The 12,877-nt window shown below is 38.9% G+C and overlaps 1 protein-coding gene across 2 annotated transcripts in view; it reads right to left on the minus strand.

Annotated features, from left to right (window-relative positions):
* The window catches only part of adamts14 (ADAM metallopeptidase with thrombospondin type 1 motif, 14), a 101,230-nt gene that overhangs the window by 86,508 nt on the left and 1,845 nt on the right, over positions 1-12,877 (minus strand). The gene's annotated exons all lie outside the window — the stretch shown is intronic.

Genomic DNA, 12,877 nt, shown 5'->3' on the forward strand with positions numbered 1-12,877 from the left:
TGGGCCTGAACCGGATTAATTCTACTACGCTATCTACGTTTACGTTTCTTTGTGTGTATGCTAGGGGCCCTGTAGAGACTACGACAGTGGATGACTGGCAAAAGTGTTAAATCTATTTCTTTCATTCCGCAGATTTTCATCTAACTTTTAGGAAATGTCAGAAATAGAATAAGGAACAAATGAATACATATCGGGGTTGATCATTTTTACAATGTTACCTTACGTTTACAGCATAAGCTTCAACTTCTGTCCACCTCCATCCACAGAGACAAAGATAGTGGATGACTGACAAGAGGCTTCACTCCGTTTCTTTCATCCCGCTATAGATAGCCTAAAAAGTTATGAGTGGATTTTTCTTAAACTTCCGGAATATTTCAGAAACGGTATAAGGAACAGTATCGACCGTGGCTAGCTTGTCACCGTCACCGGCAGGTGTGTTGATGTAAGCAAGGGTCTTATAAAGATGGGTCGTTGTGAAAGCCTCATCATCAAACTACAGCCGTCAGGTACGATCTCGAAGACAAACAATTTCAGCCTTCACAATAAAAGCGCTGTGCTGACAAGAATGTAAGTCAAAGTATTTAGTAAGTTTATAATATTATTTATAGGAAAGAACAATTTATGTATAAAGAATGGGCTACTGTTTATAATAATAATCGATATATTGCTTGTGTTTGTTGAAAAATACATGAGAAGAGGACCTTTTAAAAATAATTGCATATTTATTTGCAATATTGAGGACTTTTTATTATTATTATTTTCCAAAATGATTCAGCCATACATTGAACGTTCCTTATCCCTCTATAGGAGGGAGACTGGAGCCCCCCATTTGACATGTAGTACGCCGGGCCATCGGCCTTGGTGGTACCGGCACAAAATAGTACCCGACCAGTTCGCTCGGGCAGAAGGCCTCCCTCTCTGCTCCACTCTGACAACCGTACTGTTTCTTTCACAGCTTCGCCTTCAAAAAGCTTGTGACGACATTAATTTCCTGTAGATCGTCCAGTTTGATCATCTTCTCTGCGCTCCACCGGAGCCGTACCCGACAATGGCGGGGCCTATCCGAGGACCTCACCAAATGATCTGCCATGTTTATTTGTTTTTCTGAGGGTTTACCAGGTGGGAAAAATTGCAAAAGAGAACTTTTTATTTGTGGGGTTCACAATTTGCTGTGCTCTTGCTCAATTACATGTAGCATATATGATATCATACGAAAAAACAATGAACCAGATGTGACTATGAAAATCTTTAGTCAAAGACAATCCTACTTAGAACAGTTCATGAAATAAAATGTTAACGCTTCGGGCGCGTGTGTTGCCCTGATCACTATTCAGTTCGGACCATGTAGTTCCGATCATACACATGCGCATCGTGAGGCATAGTAGGACCCTAGAATTTCATAGAAATACCTAATCTACTGTTAAATATCATAGAAATGGACATAAATGTAACTGAAATGCTGTCATTGTGATTTCAACACCTCTAAATGTGTTAATTAAAACTACAACTAAGATGCACTTTACAATCTAACAGCTGGTGCGTAATAAATACAATACTTACAGTATTGACATTTTTTAGGGCACAACAAAAACATAGATTCAGTAAAGACTAAACTGACTAGCCAACACAAACCATAAACTACACACTACTGCCATCTAACGTCTTGGACTTGCAACAGTAATTGCAAGTCCATATATATATATATATATATATATATATATATATATATATATATATATATATATATATATATATATATATATATATATATATATATATATATATATATATATATATATATACATACATACATACGTACGTACGTACGTACGTACGTACGTACGTATATATATATATATACATACATATATATACATACAGTATATATACATATATACATTTATATATATACATACATATACACATTATATATTATATATATTATATTATATATATATATATATACGTATGTATGTACATATATATATAAATTTAACTTTTCTGAATTCAATAGTATTTCTTATGTTGCGTTCTTGCGTTATTGGTCTGGACTCCAGAATGCAGAGCAAGAAAGGCATAGTGCAGGTAAAAGCCTTTTTTGTTAGGGAAAAGACTAGGCCTGTTAAAAGAAAATTACTACAGTGCTTGTCAAGATACAAAGTACAGTGATTTAGGAGCAACATCCATGCATCCATTTTTCTACCGCTTGTCCCTTTCGGGGTCGCGGGAGGTGCTGGAGCATATCTCAGCTGCATTCGGGCGGAAGGCGGCGTACACCCTGGACAAGTCGCCACCTTATTGCAGGGCCAACACAGATGGACAGACAACATTAACACACTAGGGCCAATTTAGTGTTGCCAATCAACCTATCCCCAGGTGCATGTTTTTAGAGGTGGGAGGAAGCCGGAGTACCCGGAAGGAACCCACGTAGTCACGGGGATGTGAAACTAAAAAGGTAAGATTGCCTAACTAAAAACATGTGTGCTGGCAGGAAACAAAACAAAAAGTAAAGGTGCAGCAAAACAATGAATCCAACAGGAAGTAAAATCAAAATAGAAGGACCAGAACAGGAAATGATACAAAACACCGGGAAATAGCAAACAAAGTCAAAACTGTGACATCTCACATTCTTTATCAAAGTGCTGGCACTCGCAACTTTCTTTGGCCCTACGGTGGATAATTTTGCAGTCATACTCAATTGAAAAAAATACAACAACAGAGAGCTGCGGTACTTTGTTTGGACACTCTATTCCGCGAGCAAACAGACCCCTTTGGACGTTTGATACCCGAAGTGGGGCGTCTGAGGCACCACCGTGTACAGTAAGAGTCTCAGTCAGTGGAGGACGCTGACAGTAAAAAGCAAAGTTAGCAGACACTACAGCTCACCAGAGCACTAAATTCCACACTCTGCCTCCAGCAACTTTGAAGGCTGATATTTACTGTGTGTAATTTCACTAGGAGGACTCTGCCAAGCAGCCGGCAAACTTGGAGACAAATTGAGGGGAAAAGCAGTGGGAGTCTGTGAAAGAAAAAAAAAAACCTATAAATATATGTATATAAAAAAAAACATACATGAATCCTGCCTGGAAGCAAATACAGCTGTGATGTTTGAATGGAGGCGAGACTGGAGAAAATCAAAGGAAGCGTGGGATAGAGGCGCTTTGGCTAGGTTTCATAAGGAGATGGTGTTGCTAGACCCAGCAGGCACAAGACATTGAAACAACGTTGAGAACTTGTTGAATTAAGTCCTGACATTGAGCAACTCAAACATAACGTTGGAACTAGAGATGTCCGATAATGGCTTTTTTGCCAATATCCGATATTCCGATATTGTCCAACTCTTAATTACAGATTCCAATAGCAACCGATACCGATATATACAGTCGTGGAATTAACACATTATTATGCCTAATTTTGTTGTGATGCCCCGCTGAATTCATTAAACAATGTGACTCGGTTTTACAAAAAAATCAACACAAGTTATAGAAAAAAAATGCCAACATGGCACTGCCATATTTATTATTGAAGTCACAAAGTGCATTATTTTTTTTTAACATGCCTCGAAACAGCAGCTTGGAATTTGGGACATGCTCTCCCTGAGAGAGCATGAGGAGGTTGAGGTGGTGGGAGGGATAGGGGGTAGCGGGGGGTGTATATTGTAGCGTCCCGGAAGAGTTAGTGCTGCAAGGGGTTCTGGGTATTTGTTCTGTTGTGTTTATGTCGTGTTACGGTGCGGACGTTCTCCCGAAATGTGTTTGTCATTCTTGTTTGGTGTGGGTTCACACTGTGGCGCATATTTGTAAGTGTTAAAGTTGTTTATACGGCCACCCTCAGTGTGACCTGTATGGCTGTTGACCAAGTATGCATGGCATTCACTTGTGTGTGTGAAAAGCCGTAGGTATTATGTGATTGGGCCGGCACGCAAAGGCAGTGCCTTTAAGGTTTACTGGCGCTCTGTACTTCTCCTTACATCCGTGTACCACTCCGTACAGCGGCGTTTTAATAAGCCATGAATTTTACTTTTTGAAACCGATACCGATCATTTCCGATATTACATTTTAAAGCATTTATCGGCCGATAATATCGCGCTGCCGACATCTCTGGTTGGAACAACATGCTTTTTGACGACGTTTATTCATTGTTGGGTTCGGATGTTGATTTGACCATTGAATTTGAGTCATTTCCCGACCAATATTTTACAACACAAATACAACGTTGGAACAACATGCTTTTTGACGACATTTATTCAGTGTCAGGTTGTGAAGTTGATTATCCAATCAACAGTGTGGATCCAACGTTAGACACCAACGTTGTTACAAACTAAGGGTGTAACGGTATGTGTATTTGTATTGAACCGTTTCGGTACGGGGGTTTCGGTTCGATTCGGAGGTGTACCGAACGAGTTTCCACATGGACGTATTAAGTAGCGTACCGCACGTTGTGTAAACAATGCACACCGAGGCACAACACGCGGCATGCGAGCAGCGACCGGGCTACGACAACAAAGCGAAAGCGGTTTGCCGACATTGTTCAGCAGCGGTAGGGTATGCTTCTGGCAACACATCAAACATGCTAACCAATTTGAAGCGTCACCAACCCCAAGAGAACATCGCTTCAACGACGAGAAAGACGAGCGTCGTGCAAACACCGCATTCAAGCAACCTCTCCTCGGCGGGTCAGGCAGGGCTAAAGCAATAAGAAATGTTTTTATAGCAGCAGATTTAAGACCATATTGCATTAAAAACTAGATTTTGACCCACTTCTTCTTTCTGCAGACAATGTGGATAAACTGATTTTTCTGGCAAAAAACATGAAGATTGAGTGAAAGTCACCAGGGTTAAAGGCTGGGGGGGGGGGGAGAAAAGTTAATCTGAGGCTGAGTTGACTTGAAACTGTTTAATGTTGCACTTTTTATATGTAGAAGAAAAGCTTTGTCATTTTATTTAATCAGAGCAACAACTTGAGGCAGTTTAATGTTGATTAACGTGGACCCCGACTTAAACAAGTTGAAAAACTTATTGGGGTGTTACCATTTAGTGGTCAATTGTACGGAATATGTACTGTACTGTGCAATCTACTAATAAAAGTCTCAATCAATCAATCAATCAAAAAAATCACTTTATATGTAGAAAGGTTTTGTTAAGAAACCATTCTGAGCCTTATCTTATTTAGTTTTTAATTTATATATGTTGACCACATGAACCCTGGCAATGGACCCTGTGTGTATATGTATGTTATTATTATCATGAGCATTCATGACTGCCTGCTGTTGCACTGATCAGCCTAGTGGTGGCTCACATCCATCACACACAGAGCTATTTGTATTTTTGGGCAGAATTATTATAGTGTTCCCAATGTTAAAAGGATAAAGTCATTGTTTACAAATTTGGTAAATAAATAACCAAAAAATTTATATTTTGTTGTTTTCTTACTGTACCGAAAATGAACCGAACCGTGACCTCTAAACCGAGGTACGTACCGAACCAACATTTTTGTGTACCGTTACATCGTTATTACAAACACAACTATTTTGCAACATTGTTTCAAAGTCCGTTTTAAAGGACATTTATGTATAATCAACATTGGATCAATGTCTTGTGCCTGCTCGGGAGGCACTTCCTAAGTCCACAGAGATGGTGAATGACACCTTCCAGTCATCACACGAGTAATTGTTGAAGGGGGATTATGGCTAGATTCTCTTTTATCACGCGGACCAAAAAAGAACACGGCACGAGGTTTACGCAGAGAACCTTGTCGTGGTGTAGAATACCATTCGGCCCGTCTTTCGGAGAGGTTGATTCAGGTTTCTTGGCGATTTGTTGGGTTCAGGCTCCTACAGCGGCACAAAAGACGACCTTAGTGTTTGTTGTCTGAGGGATGCAATGTTGGTTTCGCGACAAACGTCAGACAGGAGCTGTCCTATCTGGTCCGCGAGCATGGACTGATGAAGCCAGCCAGGACGAGAGGCGGAACGACTTCTAAGACAAGCCGAACAGTCCAGTTGCGATGGATTATACGCCCAGAGTGTACAATGACCTGTTTCACAGGATTTGTTTTTCATTTATTTGGCAAATGATGCACCTACAAATAGGCCTGATGATAACGTTTCATAATAATGGGTTATATTTATATTCAAGAAACGTTCATCACTAATTCACTCCATAGATTGTAGTAAGCTCCATTGGCAGCCAGAGCTGCCCTGGGGTAGACTGAAGGAAACGTGGCTGCCAATTTGCCACCATTCATGTCACACACCAGTGTGGGCGGCAATGGGAGCAAGGCAGGTGAGGTGTCTTACCCAAGGACACAACGGCAGTGACTGGGATGGCGGAGTTTAGATTTAATTCTAGAAACCTTCAAGTTCACTCTACCATCTGAGCTACGCGACCAGGTCGGAATTTCAGACGGTTATCTTGCAGAGATAGACAGAAATGTGAATTTGGGGCAATTAGGGCAGCCCTCAATTTTGGTTCATGTTAAAGCTCTCCAGGACCTAAAAGGGGCTCAGCCATTAAAGTGTTAAAAAATTATATTTTTTCTTTACTTTAAATGCTATAGCAGTGATTCTCAAACTGCGGTACTAGTGGTTTGTGGGCTCTATCTAGTGGTACGTCAAAGTAGTCTGTAAATATGTACTGTATATGGAGTATCATTGTTGATGATGTTTGTGCACTGAGTGTAATGTTACAGTGGCCAAAAAATATTAAATATACTTGTTAAATAAAACATTTCCCTTGTTTTTAATGAATACTTAGACCTACTACGCTACTGTATTTTAGTGTTGGTCATTATGGTGGTACTTGGAGAGCCAAGTGTTTTCTGAAGTTACACTTCAGAACCACTGATTTATAGCTGAACTTCAGATCTATCCGTTTATAAAATGTTTTAATTCATTTTTAAAAGGTTTTATGCCATTTTTGTCAACGAAAACCTTGTTTTTTTTACGACAAAATATACGTTATTTACCTCCAAAAAAAATGTTTAAAGTGAAATATTTGATGTAAAGTAATTGTAGCCTTAAACATTGCTTTTGGTTCACTATTGTTTTTAATAAGGGTTTTCTAAACGTGTCACACTCATAAAAGTGTTCAAATGAAGTCATATATAAATATATTTTATTTTTACTTTCAACACTTAGATATCCAGATCAAATTCAGATCCATCCGTCGATTACAAGTTTTTATTATTTTTGTATTTCTTTTTTTGTCAAAGAAAACATTGTTTTATCTATCTGGCAAACATACAAAATATGCAATATTTTCCCCTAAAAATATTTCAAATCGGAAAAATTGATGTGAAGTAACTGGTGCCTTGAAAAGGTCAATAATTGAGTGATTCTCAAACTGTCGTATGTGGGCTAAATCTAGTGGTACGACAAATAATCACTTAATTAAATATTTAAACACAGTGTTACTGTTCAAACTATGTGTAATCCTACAGTGGCCAAAAATATTATAAAAATATAAAATAAAACCCCTGCCTTGTTTTTAATGAATACTTAGGCCTACTACACTGCTGTATTTTAATGTTGGTCATTATGGTGATACTTGGAGAGCCAAGTGTTTTCTGAGGTGGTACTTGGTGAAAAAAGTTTGAGAACTACTGCAATAATTCATACCAACATTGATGTTAATTAATTTTTTTTTTTTTGAGCAATGACAGTTTTTTAAAAATGCCCGCATGTCAGCTTTGTGTTAATAGTGTCAATATTGCAACATTTTCTCATTAAATTACACCTGTTTGCTCTTTTATTCCACGTTTTATGTTTTGTCTGTTAAGGTATTTTAAAAATGTGCTCAGGGCTGTAAAATAATTAACTTCGGGCCACAAATGGACCCCGGGCCGCACTCTGGACACCGCTGTTCTAGACCAATCATTAGGATCACGGGTGTGCTGGAGCCTATCCCAGCTGATTTGGGGCGAAAGGCAGTGGTAGGACTGGTCGCAAGGTAATCACCAGTGTTACGAATAAGTTCTCTAATGAATTACTTTTATGTACGTTACAACGCTTTTAGCGAGACGTTTGATGTAACGTGACACGCTACTTTTGATATGGCTTCAAGTCAACAAGAAAGCGTCAATGCAGGAAGTAACTTTTTACTAATGAAAGCAACAACCAGCACGACAAATGAACTTGACATCAAATGGAAGGAAGCAACATCACACAGCAAACAACACACAACATACACACACCACTACTACGAGGGAATAATAACAATGTTGTGGACAAGGAGACTACAGCTTTGCATAAATTACCATTTAACTAATAACAGTGACTCTAAAAAAATGATGCAAAGAGTCAAAACACACTGGTACATGGTGTAACGTGGTATAATTATCATGCTCTCTCCTCCCGCCAGTTATTAATGACAACCACCGCCTTGCATTAATAGCCATTTAAATATACACAATCACTCAAAATAATTAAAAAAGCTAAAGGGTACTGGTAGGTGGTATAATGGGTAGTATAGGTATTCGTAATATCTCCTCCTGCCAGTTATTAATGACAGTCACCACCTTGCATAAACAACCATTTAACTCAATGCCATGCATGTTCGAAATAAACTCAAACTCAACTCAACAGCGACTCAAAAAAATGCTAAAAGTCAAAGGGTTCTGGTACGTGGTATAATAGGTGGTATCACTAACAAGCTCTCTCCTCCAGCCAGTTATTAATGACAACCACCACTTTGCATAACTAATCATTTGAATAAATTAAAATGATTTAAAATGGTGCAAAAAGTCAAAGGGTACTGGTACGTTGTGTAGTGGGCAGTGCACTTATTGTGATCTCTCCTCCTCTGAGCTAACAAACACAGCTGAGCTAATGCTGCTCTGTCTGGGCGCTGACGTCGCGCGTCACTTAAAAACGTTTGAAGGCACATACACACTCTGGTCTTATGAATACATCTCAACTGTATATGCCAAATATTTAAATGTATTTTTTTTATTAATTTAAGTAATGCAATTACTTCCTAAAGAGTCATGACTAACTATAATTATAAACTTCTTAAAATAAATTTTCCAAACACTGCTAATCACATAACACAAAAAAGCAAACTCCACGCTAGGAAGCCGAGGGTTCAGAATCGGATGTGGATCGATTTTTAGCGGCACGCTGCAGTTAAATCTGCAATTTGATCTGGAAACTGCGAGCCAAGGCGCCAGCCAAAATAGCCGCGGGCGCTAAGGCGTTAATGGCTGCTGGAGGTTTGGGCCTTGCAGTTGGAATGAGCTAAGATTAGTGGTTGCTGTTGGCCACGTCGGATCAATTTAAAAAACGTCCTATTGAAATATCACAAAAAAGCGGTGGACTTAGACCAGGCCTGTGCGGAACATCAACCCCAAAGACCGGTTGGGGCAAAAACACAGCAGTTCGCCTTCCGGCTTTTCTGTTGTTAGGAGCCCCCGTCTCCTTTTAGACCAACGCTCACCATAAATAGCGCCCTCATTGTCCGGCCGCTCACGTTCCCGTCATACGTGTCATTCAATCATCCGCGTCATTTCCAGCGCCGAAAAACAGCTGCGGCGCTATTCACAGAACTCACGCAGACATCACTAATCGCACCGTGCTATCACGCCTCCGGAATGTCTGCAATCATCCAACTTGACGAGTTACGAAGTGATGTCATGAGTTACTTTTTGGGAAAAGGTGGTGTCTGGCATCTTTTTTTTATCATTCCCACCTGCAAGTGTGATGTGTATCTTTAAAAAAAAAAAAAAAAAGCGGCGAGAAGGACACCCCGCATGCATCGCTCATTAGACTAAATAGTTGGCCTTCAAACGCTTTAAGAAAAGGTCCGAGCGTGCACAGGCAGGTCCGTGTTTGTGTTGGCGTGGATGCGGAGGAAACACGTGGGCCATTTTTCCACTTGTACCAGTCCAGACTGAAGGGGTTAGCTTGGCGGCAACTATAGGCTAAAACAGGTCACCAACAGGTTCACACTTCGGGTCCCTAAAAGGTACACTGAGCGATAAAGGACTCGCAGGGGAAAGGCCCTTCACAAGGAACATCATGGTACCTCGGTTTTTGTGGTAATCCCTTCCAAAAGGTTGGATGAAAACTATTTACACAAACAAATTACTTAAAATTATTAAAAAAGTCAAATTGCACTGGTACATGGTGCAACATGGTATACTGGGTAGTATAACTGTCATGCTCTCGCTTGTCGCCAGTTATTAATGACAACCACCACCTTGCATTAATAGCCATTTAAATATACGCAATCACATTAAATAATCAAAAAAGTCAAAGGGTACTGGTACGTGGTATAACGGGTAGTATAATTATTAGTATTATATCCTCCTGCCAGTTATTAATGACAATCACCACCTTGCATAAATAACCATTTAACTAAGTTATTTAACTTTCTCCTCCCGCCAGTTATTAATGACAACCACCACCTTGCAGCATTAATAGCTATTTAAATAAACACAATCACTTCAAAAAAAAATCAAAGGATACTGATAGTATTAGTATAATTCATATATCCTCCTGCCAGTTAATAATGGCAATCACCACTTTGCATAAATAACCATTTAACTAATAGCAGTGACTCCAAAAAAATTATGCAAAGAGTCAAAACGCACTGGTAACATGGTGTAACGTGGTGTAGTGGGTAGTATAATTATCATGCGCTCTCCTCATGCCAGTTATTAATGACAACAACCACCTTGCATTAATAGCCATTTAAATATACACAATCACATTAAATAATCAAAAAAGTCAAAGGGTACTGGTATGTGGTATAATGGTTAGTATAATTATTAGTAATATATCCTCCTGCCAGTTTATAATGACAATCACCACTTTGCATACTTAACCATTTAACTAAATGATTTAACTCTCTCCTCCCGCCAGTTATTAATGACAACCACCACCTTGCAGCATTAATAGCCATTTAAATAAACACAATCACTTAAAAAAAAATCAAAGGATACTGGTAATATTAGTGTAATTAATATCTCTTCCTGCCAGTTAATAATGGCAATCACCACTTTGCATAAATAACCATTTAACTTACTACAGTGAATGCAAAAAAATTATGCAAAGAGTCAAAACGCACTGGCACCTGGTATAGGTAGTATAATTATCATGCTCCCTACTCCCGCCAGATATTAATGACAACCACCACATTGCATTAATAGCCACAATCACTTAAAATAATCAAAAGAGCCAAAGGGTACCGGTACGTAGTATAATGGGTAGTATAATTATAAGTAATATATCCTCCTGCCAGTTATTAATGACAATCACCACCTTACATAAATAACCATTTAACTAAATACAATGACTCAAAAAAATGACACAAAAAGACAAAGCACGTTGGTTATTATTGACAACCACCACCTTGCATTAATAGCCATTTATATATACACAATCACTTAAAATAATTAAAAAAGTTAAAGGGTACTGGTATGTGGTATAATGGGTAGTATAGGTATTCGTAATATCCCCTCCTGACAGTTATTAATGACAATCACCACCTTGCATAAACAATCATTTAACTAAATACCATGCATGTTCGAAATTAACTCAAACTCAACTCAACAGTGACTCAAAAAAAATTCTAAAAGTCAAAGGGTTCTAGTACGTGGTATAATAGCTGGTAGAACTATAAAGCTCTCTCCTCCCACCAGTTAATAATGACAACCAACACTTTGCATAACTAATAATTTGAATAAATTAAAATGATTCAAAATGGTGCAAAAAGTCAAAGGGTACTTGTACGTTGTATAATGGGAAGTGTACTTATTGTGATCTCTCCTCCTGTCAGTTAATTATGACAACAGCCACCTATGCAAAAAGTCAAAGGGTACTGGTAGATCGTATAATCATGGGTAGTATAACTATCGTGATCTCATCTTATGCCAGTTATTAATGATATATCTAACTTGCGTAGAACATAAGCTTGCTTGCACACGCGCCATATAATTCCTCTGATTGCGCCTTTTTGCCAGTTCTTGATGACAACCACCACCTTGTATAATATAAACAAATATGCTCACTGAGTCTGTGTTGTATATTCGACGCAACCTCTCCTTTCACCAGTTACTGAATGACAGGCACCTTGCATAATAAAAATGAACAGAAAGACTCAAAATAAGTTACATGCACACGCGCACACTGATATGTGCTGTAGAGTCAGTGCGATTGCTTCTCTCGCCAGTTGTTAACGGCAACCACCACCTTGAGTAATAGAAACCAACAGAAAGTCTTGAGATAAGTCAGGAAATCAAAGCCCACAATTTGCTCGCTGAAGCACAACTAAGTCTAAGACTGTGTCTCATAATCAATGAAACCTCTCCTCTCTGCGGTTATTAATGACAACAGCCACCATGCATAATAAAAATGAACAGAAACACTTAAAAAAATGAGCCACAAAGTCAAGTCGGCTTTATGTGCACATGCACAAAACACCTGCACCGTATAATCGACGCAATCTCTACCCTCGTCAGTTATTAACGACATCGCCACCTTGCATAATGGAAATGAACAGAAAGACTCAAAATAAGCCGCAAATCTGAATTTCTGTTCTTTGACGGACAATAAAGATTAAGTCAAAATCCGCGGTATATGTTTGCTTGCGCAACCTACATACATGCCGTTTAATCGGTGTAATCATTCATCTTGCCAGTTATTCACGACAACAGCCACCTTGCAAAACGTAAATGAACAGAAAGACTCAAAATAAGCCAGAAAGTCTGAAATTATGTTCTGTAACAAACAATAATAGTTAAAGGTGATGTAAACGTTGGCGATCTATGCTTGATAATACACTACATATGTGTCGAATAATCAGTGCCATCGCTCCTCTCGCCACTTATTTGTGACAACAGCCACCTCGCATAATAGAAATAAACAAAAGCCTCAAAA

The sequence above is a fragment of the Nerophis lumbriciformis genome, linkage group LG11 (genome assembly GCF_033978685.3).
Source record: "Nerophis lumbriciformis linkage group LG11, RoL_Nlum_v2.1, whole genome shotgun sequence".
NCBI classification, from domain to species: domain Eukaryota; kingdom Metazoa; phylum Chordata; class Actinopteri; order Syngnathiformes; family Syngnathidae; genus Nerophis; species Nerophis lumbriciformis.